Below are 18,006 nucleotides of genomic sequence, written 5' to 3' on the forward strand. Positions count from 1 at the left end.
AACTGTTTTTTGCATTCTGAAGTTTTCCTTGAATAAATTTCTCAAGGAATGCTTTCTCAACGTTTTTTTCACCGACATCACCTATGCGACCAAATAGCCGCAACACCTGATCGTACTTCCGAAAAGCTATTTTGCCTCCTCTTCCACTCCAACTACATTCTACTAGAAACAACCTATTGAAGATCAGATATACAGGGTTTTCGAGGATTATATAGACATATTCAGCGAGTTGTTGATTCGTTCGGGCATATAATTGACACTTACAGCGAGATATTGAATTGTTCGTAAGCAGGCGTTGACATGTTCAGCGATTCTGTAGTGCTGTCATTTGTTTTGTTTACACACTGTGCCGCAAGGTTCAATTTTTCATTCTTAGAAGTCCTAAAAGTAGCTAATAATCATTCCCCAAGCTGTTTAATACATGAATTAGTTAAAACAAACATATTTTTACGAAAACCGTTTGTTTACCTTCTGATGAGAATGATCCAAGCTGCAGTCCAAGGGGTACGAAAGTGACAGCTCTATAGTATCGCCGAACTTGTCAACGCCGCCTTTCGAACAATTCAATATCTCGCTGAAAGTGTCAATTATATGCCCGAACGAATCTACAACTCGCTGAACACGTCAATAATATCATTGAAAACCCTGTAAGGCCTCATGAAGTCGTGCCTTCGTTACTGTGGCCTTTATTTTAGCCTCCAGCTTTAGCCTTACAGGGTTTTCAATGATATTATTGACATGTTCAGCGAGTTGTTGATTCGTTCGGGCATATAATTGACACTTTCAGCGAGATATTGAATTGTTCGTAAGCAGGCGTTGACATGTTCAGCGATTCTGTAGTGCTGTCATTTGTTTTGTTTACGCACTGTGCCGCAGGGCTCAATTTTTTATTCTTAGAAGTCCTAAAAGTAGCTAATAATCATTCCCCAAGCTGTTTAATACATGAATTAGTTAAAACAAACATATTTTTACGAAAACCGTTTGTTTACCTTCTGATGAGAATGATCCAAGCTGCAGTCCAAGGGGTACGAAAGTGACAGCTCTATAGTATCGCCGAACTTGTCAACGCCTGCTTCCGAACAATTCAATATCTCGCTGAAAGTGTCAATTATATGCCCGAACGAATCAACAACTCGCTGAACACGTCAATACAGGGTTTTCAATGATATTATTGACGTTTTCAGCGAGTTGTTGATTCGTTCGAGCATATAATTGACTCTTTCAGCGAGATATTGAATTGTTCGGAAGCAGGCGTTGACAAGTTCGGCGATACTATAGAGCTGTCACTTTCGTACCCCTTGGACTGCAGCTTGGATCTTTCCCATCAGAAGGTAAGCAAACAGTTTTCGAAAAAATATGCTGGTTTTAACTAATGTATGTAATAAAAAGCTTGGGGAATGGCTATTTGCTAATAAAAGGACACCTAAGAATGAAAAATTACACGCTTCGGCACAGGGTGTAAACAAAACAAACGAGAGCTCAATAGTATCGTCGAACATGTCAACGCCTGCATCCGAACAATTCAATATTTCGATGAAAGAGTCAATTATATGCCCGAACGAATCAACAACTCGCTGAACATGTCAATAATATCATTGAAAACCCTGTAATATCATTGAAAACCCTGTATATCATTAAAATAATCCTCCATAGCTAAATTCTGCTGCAGATCATCCAACTCTTTCTTAATAGCTATCAAGGGTATAATTTCCTCGTCGGCTTCCGCTACTTGTTGTTGTTCGGGTGTTTCTTGCAGAGGTACATTTGGTTGGTTTTGTTGTTGCCACTTGATTATCGTCTCATTTTGTATAATGACGTCAGTAATTATGTTCTTTAATGTATGTAGATCCTTGCTGTTTTCCAGGGCTATCGCTGCGCAATTGCATTGTCCCCCAGCAGCCGCGCAACAGGAGACAACGGATTAGGCGGTGCTTTGACGATCCATTTAAGCCTAAAATTGTAATTAAGTATGTCACTTTTATCGTTAATGTAAAGCTTTACTTATAAATAGCTTGGATTATACTTACAGGTTGTTGCAGAGCAAATATGCCGGGTCATCATTGTTAGATGATTAAACAGCCGATTTATGATGCAACGATATGACGCCAACGCACAATAGCTTTTCAATAAAATGTACACACACGAATTTCTTTGGATTATTCATTTTGACAGTATCCATATGGGAGGTTTATAATGCAGGGATTTGGGGATTGAAGCAGACCGAAACGTACCGCAGAGCCGCTGTAAAGCAATGCGCGTGACGTCACGGATCGTTGCTCTTTTCGCCTTGTTCTCTGAGTGACAGCCATACCATCAAGGCCAGATCAAGGCGAGAACAAGGCGAACGGTTTCCATACAGATTCTCTCTAAGATTGTTGAGAGGGTGTGCCCGCACTTCGCACTTTTCGCACAGTGCGAGCACAATCCGCACGGTGTGCGCACTTCCTGTAGCTGGCGGACGATTCGCTTCCGGAATTTTGATGGAACGACGATTCGATCGCCGAACATGACGCGGTTATCGACGACTTGAAGTCCCTCACGTCTGACGAAGAACTTCTTCACATCAGGATCGGTGATTAGCTTCACGCTTGCCTGCCATCCTTCATTGATGTAACTAATCACTTGCTGCAGAACAGCATCCTAACGTGTCTCAGCCACAATCATCTGATGTGTGACTGGCAGATTGTTGATGGAGTTTTCGAGAATCGCCTTTGCTTCGGATTCGACATAGACGGCAGCTATGACGTAATCCTCATCTGGTCTGCGCTGTGATGACATCAGCCAGGACATGAAGTCTGCGTAGCCGAAATTCATCGTCGAGATGTGCTTGATCTCGAAGTCATACAGGAGAAGTGTCAAAGCCCATCGTTGCAGACGATTGGCTGTGTAAACTGGTATTCCTTTTTTCGAGCCGAAAACTTTGAGTAGCGGTTGATGATCGGTTTCGAGAGTGAAATGCCGTCCGTACAGCATCTTATGGAAACGGGTGACAGCGAATATCAACGCCAATGCTTCCTTTTCCACTTGGCCGTAGTTCATTTCCGCTGCCGTCAGTGAGCGAGAAGCATGTGCGATTGCCTTCACCTCACCGGTGGGGAAACGATGCATGACGACAGCGCCTAGACCATACTTCGATGCGTCTGCCGCGATGATGATCTCCTTAGATGGGTCATAGTGAGTAAGCAGCAGGTCGGAGAGTAAAATGGTCTTGAACTGCTCAAAAGATTTCTGACACTCTTTTGTCCAGTTCCAGCGAGCATCCTTTTTCAGCAGGTCATCCAGGGGAGCCCTGAGGTGCTTCATCTGTGGAACGAATCGACCATAATAGTTATTTATTATTTATTATTTTATTTTATTAATTGCTCGGCCACGTTGGGTTACAGCAATAGTGCTTACTGACTATAGTATACAATTATTCACGAAGGAGTTGGAAGGAGTTTATGGTACGGAAAAGGAGCGAAGACGGGATCGGTAGACAGGATAGGATATATTAGCTATGACGGGGGAGCAGCACTCCAAGAAGGCAGCATTGGCAAATAGAAGATCTAATTGTCTTCCGCGTATATTTTTTATGCCGGATAATTGCAGCAAACCGTTTACCGACGTTCCATCAAGCAGAGAAACATTTTCACGAGATACACCAGTAGGAATGAACTGATTAACGCACGATGCCGACGGTTGCCAGGAGAGTGATGGTGAATTAAAATCACCAAGTAACACCATAAGATCATTTGGTTTAAGTTTGCCAGCAACGAAACTAACACTCTCATGTAAATCGTCAAGGACTACTTCGGAAGAACGCAAATCGGGTGGGATGTAAACGGCGCCGATATAGATTGCAAGGTTTTGAAGCTTAACAATTGTCCAAACCGACTCCAGCGAGTCGAATGGCAGTGATAAAGTTGACGTGTTCAGCACGGAAGAACAGGCAATGAGTACACCACCACCACGGCAACGGTTACTGTTGAGAGAATTTCGGTCGCAGCGATAGATGACAAATAATAGTAATAATAGTTGATAGCTCCGAGGTAGGAGCGAAGTTGCTTCACGTCCTTCGGGGGTGGCATCTTGGCAATGTCTTCTGTTTTGGACGGGTCAGGCCGAACACCGTCCTTGTCGACGATCAATCCAAGGAAACCGATCTGGGGAAGCGCGAAACGACATTTTTCAAGGCGTAAATGGAAACCATACTCACGGACGCATTCGAGAACAGCATAGAGGATACGGTCGTGGTCCTCTTTGGTGTGGCCAGCAATGAAGGTATCATCAAGGTAGGAAGATATCGATTCCACCTCGACCTCAACTTGTAGATAGGTGTCTGATAAGTCAAGGTGTGTGAAATAGTGTGCCCCAGCCAGCTCCGCGAAAAGATCGTCAGGATGAGGTAGAGGATGACGGTCACATTCCAGCGCGTTGTTCAGCCCCGTAGAATAATCACCGCACACACGGACCGAAACATTGTCCGACTTCCGTACGACGACTATTGGTGCTGCCCAGTTCGAGAATTGAACTGGAGAAATTATACCGTTTGTTTCGAGCCTTTCGAGTTCCGCATCTACTTTGGGAAGAGCCGCATACGCCACTGGTCGCTTCGGACAGTAGCATGGACGGGCATCAGGCTTCAAGTATAACTTCACTTGCGCTTTTGTGCATCTACCCAGCGTGCTTCGAAAAACCTCCGGAAAATGGTGCTTGAGGCGATGAACGTATTGGTCAGAGTTTTGATGTACGACGTTGACCAAGCTGTTAATCGATACGGACCACAGATCAAACAGATCCATAGTATCGATTCCCAAAACGTTGAGATCGGCGCTATCAGAGATGAAAATGTGCCCTGTCTTGGTCACGTTGTTAATAGTGATGTCGGCTTGAAACTCTGCGAGGAGATTCAAATCACTACCAGACGCTGTGACAACAGATTCATCGGTCGGTTGAGTGGGTGGTCGTCCGATGGTAGCCCATGTTTCGTTCGAAATGATGGTGATGTCGGACGCCGAGTCTTGCTGAAGCTTGACTGCTACCCCGTTGAGCTCGACCGAGACGAATTTGCGTTTTCTTCCCACGTTGCGAACAGTGTAAATGCCATTCGTCTTCATGCTCTCTTTGGGCTTCCATTGCTTGAAAGGCTTGGATGCAGCGGGCTTATTGCTTGAACAGTAGCCTTCTTTATGTCCTTGCTTCTAGATGTACAGATGTATGTGTGCTTGTACTAGATGCACACATGTGCGATGCAAACGGACATTCACGAACGTAGTGCAGTTCCCCACATTTCCAGCAGGGTGTCTTTGGCACTTTGTTGGTCTTCTTCGAAGAAGAATATTCTAATAAATACAGATTCAGATATTCTAAAAAATACATCAATTTCTTGTCAATGACAACTTTTAACTGTCAAAATCAAAATCGTCGTATCTTCGAATCGTCGTAACTCGAGGAGGTCGTAACTCGGGGGACGCCTGTATACTTAAATTGCCAGCGGGGAGGGAGGGGGATGGTCATGGGATCCCTACGATCATCTTTCCGGGGGCCTTTGTCGCTAATACTTATAGCCATACGGCATATCACAGACTAGAGATCTTCGGTGACCGCCTAGTCCGCCTACCGTTAGGTCCGCCGCTGGTTCATGACGGTGTTTTTTTTTATCGTGGAGGTGCATCCTTCCCCCTGCTTGCAGCGTATGCTCCGAGCAGGAGACAGAAGAAGGCCGGCATGATCGCGTAAGCCGTAATAATAATAATAATAATAATAATAATAATAATAATAATAATAATAATAATAATAATAATAATAATAATAATAATAATAATAATAATAATAATAATAATAATAATAATAATAATAATAATAATAATAATAATAATAATAATAATAATAATAATAATAAGAATAATAATAATAATAGTAATAATAATAATAATAATAATAATAATAATAATAATAATAATAATAATAATAATAATAATAATAATAATAATAATAATAATAATAATAATAATAATAACAATAATAATAATAATAATAATAATAATAATAATAATAATAATAATAATAATAATTATAATTATAATAATAATAATAATAAAAATAATAATTATAATACTAATAACAAAAATAATAAAAATAATAATAATAACAATAATAATAATAATAATAATAATAATAATATTAATAATAATAATAATAATAATAATTTGGAATAGTTTGTCTTGACTTTGTTGCTGCAGGATCTACCGCTATAGCGCAACAAATCAACGGAATACAATCGACCAAAACATGAACCTACCGATCCGAACCCGAAAGGCCACATTTTGTGTATTTATAATACCAGGTTGGCGAGTTTACTTGCTTTTTAAGCATTTTACTCTTATTATTGGTATCGATTATTTTACAAAAATGCATTGTATCCCAATAAGGACAGGTTTACATCATTTTTCATCTTTTGACCCAAATGCCATTGTCATTGATATTATTGATATTGATTGCTTGGTCCGAGTGTTGTTGTTGTTTTGGGTGTCAGTCGCTCAAATTGCTCACATCAAAACATTAGAGAAGCACCAGAAATAGTCTTGAGCATCAAAAGTGGGTATGTAAGGCGTGATTTCAGTGATAATTCAAGCGTTATTGTTTTTTTTAACAAATAACATAGAATGGAGGAGTCTTTCGCCAAGCGCATTCGATACACCTCGCATCTGTATCGCAATTGTGATCGTCTGGTTAAAACAGAACAGGATGAAAAACCTATTTTCCTATACCTATATGGAAGTTCGAATGGTATGATAAATTTTTTACTGATCGCGTTTACTTTTTATTTATCAATTATTTTTACTACATTGTTGCTGTAGAACTTGTGCAAAACGCTGATGACTATGTCGTACCGTATGATGGACCAGCGAATGTTCAAGATATCCAGGACGGTGATGAAATTGGAGCGCTGGAATGTGCGCATGATGAGGAAAATGATAGTGGTGATCATGTTATCGATTATTTCATGGAAAGCTCAGATGAAGAGGAAGTTTTGGAACAACACAACGAAGCATTCTCAGTGCATGATGCATTACATCGCTGGGCCATATCGAGGAATCAAACGTATGAGTCAATCGAAAAACAAGTAATTGTAAGATGCCAAAAGATGCAAGGACTCTTTTGAAGATCAACCGAAACCCTTCTGCGGAGATAACAACAGTTGAAGGAGGACAATATTGGTATCACGGTATTCAAAAATGTTTCAACGAACTAAGTATAGTTTATAGTTTATATTCATACATACGGTTTGTTAATTTAAAGCAATCTAAGCCTTCATTCCCATTCAACGTTTTTGATAAACGTATCGATCGACGGATTACTACTATTCAAAAGAAACAACCTTCAATTTTGGTCCATATTCAACATTCATGAAATGCCAGAAGTACCTGTAATGATAGGTGCTATTTATTGTGGTCCGACAAAACCAGTCAGCATCGAACACTTTCTTCGTCGTTTTGTTGATGAAATCAACTTCCTCATGAAAAAAGGAGTATAGTTCAATAATAAGACGGTTAAGATAAAACTGCGCGCAATTATAGCTAATTCTCCAGCTCGGGCGCCTATTAAAGGTAGTACAAAACAGTTATACATATATGTACTTAGGTGATTAAAACTTTATGATTCTTTCGTAGGTGTTGTCAGCTTCAACGGTATACATGGCTGTTTGAAATGTGTTTCTGAGGGAAGGAGTATCCCAGGAAGAGTAGCATTTCCCGATATCGCTGGTTCTGATCGCACTAATGAAGGATTTAGGTCGCGCTCGTATGGTAAACACCACAAATTTGATTCTCCTCTATTATCTCTATTAGATGTATTTGATCTTGTAAAATAAGAAATAGGTGCAGACTTATTGCATTTAATTGATTATGGAGTTACAAAACGTTTGTTAATGGGCTGGATATGTGGAAAATTTGGTGTGGTGCACAAGTTATCTCCTGAACAAATCAACAAAATGTCAGCAATGTTGATGCATATCAAATTACCTGTAGAGATACACAGAAAGTTCCGTTCATTACGTGATCTCAAGTATTGGAAAGGTACTGAATCAAACTCTTTCTTATTTTACGCATACGTTATTGTACTCAAAGGAACATTGAGTGAACAACAATACAATCATTTTATGTTGTATTCTTGCAGCATTATAATTTTTTCATCTGAAGTATACAAAAAGCATTGGTCATTAGCAAATACTCTCCTACAGCTGTTCGTCAAACAATACGGAATTATTTACGGCCCAGAATATATTTCGAGTAGTGTTCATAACCTTTTGCATATTTACCAAGAAGTAATTGATTTTGGTATACTTCGGTTTACATTTTCTTATGACTTTGAGAACGAACTTCAGCATATGAAACATTCATTGCGAAGAGGAGCGAAAAGTTTAGAACAAACAATAACCCGTATACAGAATGGGCAGCCTATTAACCGGATAAATATATTAAACAACTAAAATATCCCACGATTCATTGGAGAGGATATATTACTACACTTCATGTGCGCCAAGAATTTTGTTTAAAGAATGATGATAGCAATTCTTGGTTTTTGACAAAATCGGGTAGCGTATGTCAATTTGTAAATGCAGATATACAGCAGTCTTCCGTAGACTTGACAGCAAGAAAGCTAACTAGGACTATTGATGATTTCAACTATCCTTTCAATTCTAAATTTTTGAACATACATCGTGGAAATATAAACGATTTAGGAAAAGAAAATATTATTATAGGTTTTCAGGATATAAAATGTAAATTAGTAGTAGTACCATTGTTTAAAAACAATGAAAATAGTTTTGTTCCCTTGATACATACATTGGTTTAATAAAACAAAACAACAACGTTTCTTGAAATGGTGTGTTTTAATTCAATAATAATAATTTTTTTCAGTACATACATTTTTCGTTCATAGTTCATTTATAAGTATTAACATCAGTGGCGCGTTAAACGGTGGGCGGACTGGGCGGCCGCCAGGGGCCCCGTCGATCTAGGGGGCCCCGTCGATCTAGGGGGCCCCGTCATTGTGGATGTTCGACTTCGTACCGATTCTACCCCCCCCCCCCCCTGGATGGGACTTTTACCATCTATTTCAAAAAGACACATTTTTAATTAATTCATTTTTCCCATCGCTTTACTCACTGTATTTTGTCGCGGGCCCCGAACTGCAGAAAACCGGGGCCCATACTACTCAAAGCAGCACATTAAATGTTCTAAGAAATCTGCCAATACTTGCATCAAAGCTGCGCTGCGACACGCGCGCACAGCTCAAATCAATACCTCATCATCGTTGGCGCAAAGTATTGGACAGAGCGAGAAACCGTCAATTTTTGCTGGTGTGGGCAGTGGCGGATTTACACCTTTAGGGGCCCTAAGCGGAAAAATGAACGGGGCCCCTATTAAATTCCATTATTATAAACATAATGTTTTTTCTAACAATTTGATGAAGTTAATCATATTTGGTTATTTAGTTCCAATTTATGTTCAGATTGTATTGTATATTAATGCTTAAAGTTTAAATAAATTTAATTGAATTTCATTAAAATAATGTTATACACAACTATTTTTGTATTGTTCATATAGATTCCACAAGCCATTTATTTAACGTTAGTTCTTTTTTAGTTCTTTGCGATTTTATAGCTTATTAAGATTATCGATATATTTTTAGGACCTACTAAATTCAAAAATTTTTTTTCTAGACTTTTTTCTAGCAAATTCATCAATCATTGAAGATGTATCGATTTTGTCCAAAAATTCTTGCTCAATGTACAATATTGCCAAATTATTTAATTTTGATTCTCCTGTTGAATTGCGCAAATAATTTTTTACACGTTTCAGAGCCGAAAACGATCTTTCTCCTGAAGCATTAGATATTGGAACTGTCAACAAAATTTTCAAAATTGTTTCTATATTGGGAAATGTACAGAACATTTCCTTGGATATACGATACAAATTCATAATATCAAGATTATCATTTGAGTCTTGATGTTCATCTTTTGTTTCCTTCTCACTGCTACGATTTTCTTTTAAAAATATTACGAAGTGATTCAGCTCCTCTTCTAAGACGCAAGTATCGATGTCAGACGAATATAATAGTTTAAGTTTTTCGATACATTCTTTTTTTTCTATTTGTGTCATGTTCCAATAATAAAAAATTTTGAATGGTTCCAAAATCTCTTCATACTTTTCAGCTCTTTGCGTTATTTGCTGTATGATGTTATCACAAATAACAAAAAAAACATTGACCTTAAATTCTTCTCTTGGTGTAAATTCGTAATCCTTTTCATTCGAATCATCGGCAAACATTTTTCTCCGTCTTTTTCGAACCTGTCCGCAGTTTTCATTAAATGACAAACCTGACATTTGTCTAGCCTCTTCTTCAATACTTTCAAAGTTATTCCTATAGTTTGAAATATATTGTTGAAGGGATCGCAAAAGAGCTGCTCCTTTCATTATTTCGTTATCAATAGATTGTAATGATTTGCTTGTGGCATTAATTCTCTGTAAGATGCTATTCCATATAATAGTGAGTAGAAAAAAATCGATCCTAGTCATTTTTTTAAGGAGAGATGTGGCTTCTTCTATTGTAGATTTTTTTTCGTCTGGGGTCGTACGTATTTCATTTAGAGCTTCTTTAATGCTTTTATATCCGGTTTTGATTGCATACACTGCATCAGCCCGGGCAGACCATCTAGTATCAACTAATCTTTTTAAAAATATAGGCCTTTGATGGTCTTGTGATTTTAATTTTTGTGTCAGAACAGTCCAACGATTTGTCGAGGATGAAAAAAAAGTGTATAATTTTTGTAAGAATATAAAATAGTGCACTGCAGCGCTACAATTTTCGGCAGCGAAATTACCGACCAGATTCAAAGAATGGTTTGCACATGGTACGAAAACTGCACTAGAGCAGTGTTGTTTTATTCGCGCTTGTAAGCCTGTATACCTGCCAGCCATATTTGAGGCATTGTCGTAAGATTGGCCCCGACAATTTTGCACATTAAGGTTTAAGTTGTTTAAAAATTGTATGACCTCTTGCTCCAAATGTGACGAATCATGCTTGTGAGTTGGTATAAACCCTAGAAAGCGTTCTTTAATGTTTCCTGAACCTAAGACATATCTGACAACGAAGGTTATTTGATCGATGTGAGATACGTCAGGAGTGGAATCAACAATAATGCTGAAATACATAGCCGAATGAATCTCTTTAACTATTTCATCCCTAACAAAATTTCCAAGTATTTCCAGGAATTCATCACAAATTTTATGTGAGAGATAATTAACATTCCCACTTCCTTGGCTACCAAACTTTTCTAAATGATGTTTCAGGAATTCATCGTACTCACTTAAATATTCCAAGCATGTTATGTAATTTCCTTTTCTGCTAGAATTTTTTCCTTCGTCGTGCCCCCTAAAGCCTAGTCCTAAGCGACTTAACAATTTTACAGTTGAAACTATTCTTTTTAAAACCTCCCTCCAATATCCTTCTTCCTTAGTACGTTCCTGCACAATCTTTAAATCTATTCTTTCTAGTTTCGTTGTTCTTCGATACAAACTGCACATTGATAAAAAATGGTCCTTTGAGCTTTCGTGTTCTGATAAAACATTTGTAACCGACCTCCAATTGTTATAACCTGTTTTTAGTTTAGAACCGGATTTCGAAAAAAGTTTTCAGGGATAACAATACACGCTGTTGGTGGTTGCAGAATAAATCAGCCAAGTTCTTTCTTCGAGACTGCCATTGGATTTTTTCCTTTGAAAATGATCGAGTGTTAAACTTCTATTGTATGTACCATCCTTATCATGGTACAGTATTTTTGATTGATTTATATCTCCAACATTTTTGGGTTTATTTTGAATGACGTACTCAATGAATTCATCACCAAAATTGGAAGGCCAAAGAGCTATATGAAGCGTTACTATTTATATGTGTAGATTTTCCATCGCATATAGCTGAATCAATTACGGAACAACTAGCGCAATCCGTGTCATTTTCTGCAGTATCATGTAGCTGCGATGCTTTTTCATTGATTTCGTTGCAATCAACTCTACCGCTTGAAAATGTATTAGGCTTTTCAGGTGAAGTTCTCGATTCACCAGAAAATGTTGGTCCCGATTCAACAATTAAAAATTTATGAAGTGCATTTCGCTGACTCTCAACTACTTCTTGATCCTTTTTAATTTTCTTTCGCTTTTCAGCTCCACTCTGATACCTCTTCATATTGTTTTTTTTTTAATATAGTGTACGTACACTTGCAACACCTAACAAAAACTTTTCAAAGAACAAATAGTACTGTAACGAACAAGAATGAAGGATATTAGCATTAGTAAACACAACACGAACTGCTTTCAGTAAAACCATCCATAATCATATTCACCTGTAAATTGTATGAAGGTTTTCTACGCGAAACATTAGTATAGATAAAATCTATATTATGACAGTTATGTTACATGTAGATAAACAGTTATATAACCCTTAAAACTTTCTGAACGCCAAGAATTCTATGTATAAAAAAACACAGTTATTTGATTTGCGAGTAATTTAGCAATACAGAAACAATAATAACGTTGCATTGAACAATAACGTCACCTAATAATTACTCGAAAATTCCCTATGTTTATCACTAACATGCTATTCAAATCTGCTCCTAACAAAATATATTTGATGACAGGCCACACACATACTTTTGGCACACGCAATATCAAATTTAATGGCTCTAGATTGGCTTCCACTTGTCGACTGATCACTTGTTCAGAGATACAAACTGTAAAGAATCTCATGATGTGGTTTTAAGCCAGACTTTTTCTTGGGAAATTTTGAACAAAGTGCCAAAAACGATACAACTAGAATCGAAATAATACAGGGTTTCTATCGATATTTTTTATTCCTCAAAATAGGTTGTATCATTTCCACGATGTATTATTAGCCTCCCTCATATTTTTTAATTGTTGACCGGATTTATTGGAAACATTCCAGTATTTATTTATTTTTTTAATCGGGAAACACTATAAAAAATATCAGACGAATCAAAAAAAAATCAGGAAACATCGAAAAATCGTTGAGAAACAACCCAAAAAACCCTGTAACACTACCACGTTAACCATCCGTTTACCGTTATCTTCCATTATCGTCAGGATTGTAAAACTCTTTATATTACAATTAATTACAATATCTATATCAATTGCTTTTGCAATATTTGTAGTATATCATAATACCTAAATTAAATTATTCAAAAACATGTTAAAAATATTTTGAAAAAAAAATCCCATTTCGAATGAAATAAATGAAGGATTTTTGGTTCCAATTGTGTTTGACACTCATGAACTATGAAGCACAATCAAATTTTCTGAGGAACTGGGCACCAACTGTGTGACTTCGATCACATGCATGTATTGCTTCTACACAACCACATTTATTATTGCACTACATGTAACTCAACGTCTTGCTTTGTCATACCACCCAAACCAGGTTCGCTGGCAACGTTTGCTCAACGTTTTGATTATGATTGTGTGAGTAGAATTCGCTCGCTCTGGAATGACTAGTGGGATCGCATTTTGACTAGTGGCATCGACACGTCGAACATCACGCCCCCAACAGACGTTTTGATGAAAAAAGTGTGCTATGCACAGCAACGCATTATGTCCAAGGAACTTATGGGAGGTTCACGCGAGCTCGGGGCCCCTCGCAAGCTCGGGGCCCCCCGCGGCCGCTCAGTCCGCTTACCGTTAAATCCGCCACTGGGTGTGGGTGGCCTGTGCACGAGACACCCAAACCCACAACCACGCAGAGCAACTTGCTGCTAAAATGGAATGCACAGAACGCTGCGCTTAACTACCACCGAAAACCCGTTACACAACACAAACATACAACACACCCAAACAAAAGTTTAAAGGCCCCGAAACACAATATCAATACACCGGCTCGTAGCCGGTAAAATTAGCAGGAAAAATTGACTAACATCAAGCAAGCAACGGTGCTCCAGTGGGTAGAGGTTTCATTCGAGAAACGATTCCATCGATATCGATGTGTGCGCTTTTCAATTTGGCTTGGATGAAACGTGCCTGTGCTTGCTGGGGGCCCCTATACTTGTTTTGCAGATGTGTGCCGAAAACAGACAGCTGTTTTCACGCGAAAAATGGTATTCATATCTCAAGCCTGAGATCGTGGAGCGTGCCTGCTTTTAACGCAAAACCTTAAATTTTCACGCGGGGCCCTACTCAACTTTTGTGGTCAACTGACAACTAGGGGAAATCGGGAAGGGGTGGTATTTCTATGTCCAAAAAGAAACTGTGCCATGTTAATATTAAAATGATGTTTTATCACTATTTACATACAACTTTTTGCGTGAAGACAAGATAAAAAACCGTTACAGCTATGCTGAAACTAAAACTCAAAGGTGGTTTACGGGGCCCCAACTATTATGTGGACTCTTCGATGAAGGGGCCCCTTCGGTAAGGGCCCCCGCCGGTAAGGAGGCCCCGTCGATAAGGGGCCCCGTCTATAAGGGGCCCCGTCAATGAAGGGCCCGTCCATTTGGTGTCTTGGTGTGGATGGTCGATGCACGAGCTCACCAAAAAAAAAAACGCGGAGACACTTGCTGCTAAAATCCAATGCACAGCACACAGAACAGAACGCTGCGTTTAACCACAAAGAAAACCCGTTTCAACAGCCACAAGCACACATCATACACAGACAAAAATTTGAAGGCCCCTAAACAAAATTTCAATACACCGGCTCGTAGCCGGAGAAATTAGCAGGAAAAAATGACACCAAGCTCGCGTCGCTTTAAAAAGCCTAGGAAGGTCGTTTGGTCAGAGGTGGGTTCAGTGGGTTGAGGTTTCATTCGAGGAATGGTTAAATCATTGTCATTGTGTGCGCTCTTGGCTGGGATGAACCGTCCTGTTCTTGTATACGGGGCCCCTGCTACCGCTTTGCGATTCTGTGCCAAAAGCAGACAGCTGTTTCACACGAAAAATGGTATTCACATTCCTGGCCTGGGATAGTGGATTGTGTGTGTCTTTTCATGCAAAAACTAAAATTTTTATTCTTGGCCCTAATCGAACACATCCAGTTTGTGGACCGAAGAGAAGGGGAAATGGGAAAGGTTTCAGTTAGAAGAAAGGGGGGAAGGGTATAAAAATACTCAAGGAACCTATGGAACATGTGCATTTATATATGGTTTTTATCGACTATTTCAATTTTTGCGAATACAACAAGACCAAAAACCGTTACAGATGCATCTACATACAGTCATACACAGCGATAATACGAAGAACAATCTCCATTGCCGCGTCCATTTGGGGCCCCGTTGATGATCCCGTCGATTGAGGGGCCCCTTCTATTTGGTGTTGTCAACCCAATATACCTCCATTTTCCCCCCGGGGGTTATGTTTACAATCAGATTTACTATTACTACCAGACCTATCAGAAGCATATTTATTTTATTTATCATAAGCATTTTACTATCAGAAGTAGAAAACATTTGCCTTTTTAACATGTGCAATATTTTTGTTTAACACGTGCACCTTATTTGGAAGCGTAGAACGCTGCGATACATGCCCACAGCTCAAAACAATATCATTTCATCATCGTTGGCCCAATGCATTGAACGTTACGCGCGAGTTGGGTAAAGCGAAATCCGTTACAAGAGATGCCTCACGCAAACTACTTGCACATACGACATTAAAAGGCTCCGAAACCGATCTCAACACAACGGTTCGTAGCCGGAGAAATTAGCAAGAAAAATTGGCTGACACCAAGCACGCTCTTTTTATCTGTTGAGGTTTCATTCAAGAATCGATTCCGATGTCGATGTGTGCGCTTTTTAATTTGGTCTATGTTATCACGCAAAAACTAAGAACTCGTGCCCCTGCTATCTTTTGGGGACTTGACGAAGTGATGGTGGAAAAGCAAGCTGTTGAAGGGTTTGGGTCAAATTTGGAAGGGTCGACGGAAAGGAAATATCGATATGAATGATCGCGTAAAATTTGACGGCAGCGGTCGGCAAAGTCCGGCCCGCCACAATATGCAGTCAGGCCCGTGAAAATATTTGCGCGATTTTGAAAGATAGGAAGATCCTATTCATTACAAATTAACTGAACATATTTTAATATGACAATTCATATCGTTGAACTATTCCAAATTTGATCACCATAACATGGATTGTCGGACCAATCAATATGGTCAAATTTGAGGAGAAATTAGAAAATAGAAACGAATAATTCCATAAAAACCTGACTGTTGATTTTACAAGAACAATGGTTACACACTATTGCTTTTTAAGGATGCAACGATTTTCTTGGAGCTTTTTTTTAAAGAAATGCACTATCAATTGGTCTGACCTGGCCTTACTTGTCCGTGGCCTCATAATAGTACTGAACGATTGTACGTTTGTCTCGATAATTTTTCAGCTGTTAAGGTTTTTGTACCATTTTCAAATATATCCTGAAAACATTTTGCAACATGGAAGGAAGGGTACATTCAGAAGCGATATTGCGATTTTGCTTAATTGTTTTGAACTTTTTATGACTTTTGCACAGTATGCTGCAGACTCTTAATTGAAGAATCTTTACAATCAATTTTAGTTATTTAATAAAATGAATTTGAAACTTACTTGGATGATATAATAATTTAAGAAAACCAATAACCAATCGCATTGTTCAATATCATAAACCAGTTATTTGGGTATTAACTGTAATAATATAATAATATATGTGTAAAAAATGCATTCTCCTGGCCCTCACCGCTCGATCATTTAGAAAGCAGCTGATCTAAAGCAGTGGTCTCCAACCTGTGGTCCGATTACTTGAGACAAACATACTGAAATACAAGGTATTTCCAGTTACTTTCGAATGAAAATATTGTTTTTCCCGCGTGCAACAAGTTATCGCTCTGACCGATTGAAAATGAAGTGGCCGTAATTCGAAGCAAGACGGTACTTCAGTATTCATTGTAAAGGTAAACACCAACGTAAAAGCAAAATATTGTTTTCATGTTATGCTCACGATGACGATTTTAAATAAAATCGTCCGTATTATGAAACACGAGCTGGAAACTGTAAAGTAGGAAAGAAAATATCGTTTAGAACCATCGTTCTTGTCAATAAAAGACAAATGTAACTAGCTTAGCGAAAACGATAACTTTCCGACCTTTAACTTCTTTTGAGTATAGATAAAACCAACTCCGATCATGGCAGGTCAGATTTGTTCGGATTGTCAGGATAGGACTAAGCCCATCCATCATCTATCGACTTCTCATTTAAGGAGTTTAGTTATGTCCTCCTACCCAAGGTAATCCCTCTAAACTCCAACGTCCTAAAGGTTTTTATGATCGCCTAGACAATCAAGTGTCGAAAGTCCGCTTCGAAACAGTATCCACAGTACCCAAAATTTGAACAAACCACAAAGCCTTTCTGATATTACTGATTGTTTAGTCATTGATATCGATTAAAAATTGGCGAAAAAAGTATTGAAATTGGGGTTTTTATTGATACGCGGGTGGCAGTCCATGCTGCTCTTGTTCATCTCTGTTTCATAAAGATTTATACAGATGTGAACTGTATTTTGTCGAAACAAGTTTGCTGATTTGGTACGCACTCAAGGTTATCATGAAATTTCAGCAAGAACAGCAAAGTGGTGTGAAGATTTTTCTCAACCAAAACGTTAATCCCGCAAGCCGAATACGCACCTAAAATTTATCGGGGTGTAAGCGGTTACCAAATCAAATGTTTGTTCATCACGAGCAAGTGGGTATCGCATTATGTTTTCTTTTGAAGCTCAGAAATGTCGTTTTGACAGAATAAATAGCTGCATTTTCAGTAATTTGTTTTACTGATATTCAGTGAAACGAGATAACCATGTATTACTCAATAGCTTTCAGTAAAAAATGTAACTGCAGCAAACTTATAAAATTTGCAGTGTATGATTCGTACACCAAACCAACGCTCCCCACCCCCCCCCCCCCCCCTCCCCCCTACCATAACGCCTAGGGCCTCGGAGA

The 18,006-nt window shown here is 38.6% G+C and overlaps 1 protein-coding gene and 1 pseudogene across 1 annotated transcript in view; both read left to right on the forward strand.

Annotated features, from left to right (window-relative positions):
* Positions 1-18,006, forward strand: part of LOC133392901 (uncharacterized) — a 590,816-nt gene that overhangs the window by 54,350 nt on the left and 518,460 nt on the right. The window lies entirely within an intron of this gene.
* LOC133393134 (uncharacterized) lies at positions 7,628-9,877 on the forward strand (annotated as a pseudogene).

This window comes from Anopheles gambiae, chromosome 3 (assembly GCF_943734735.2).
Source record: "Anopheles gambiae chromosome 3, idAnoGambNW_F1_1, whole genome shotgun sequence".
Lineage (NCBI taxonomy): Eukaryota > Metazoa > Arthropoda > Insecta > Diptera > Culicidae > Anopheles > Anopheles gambiae.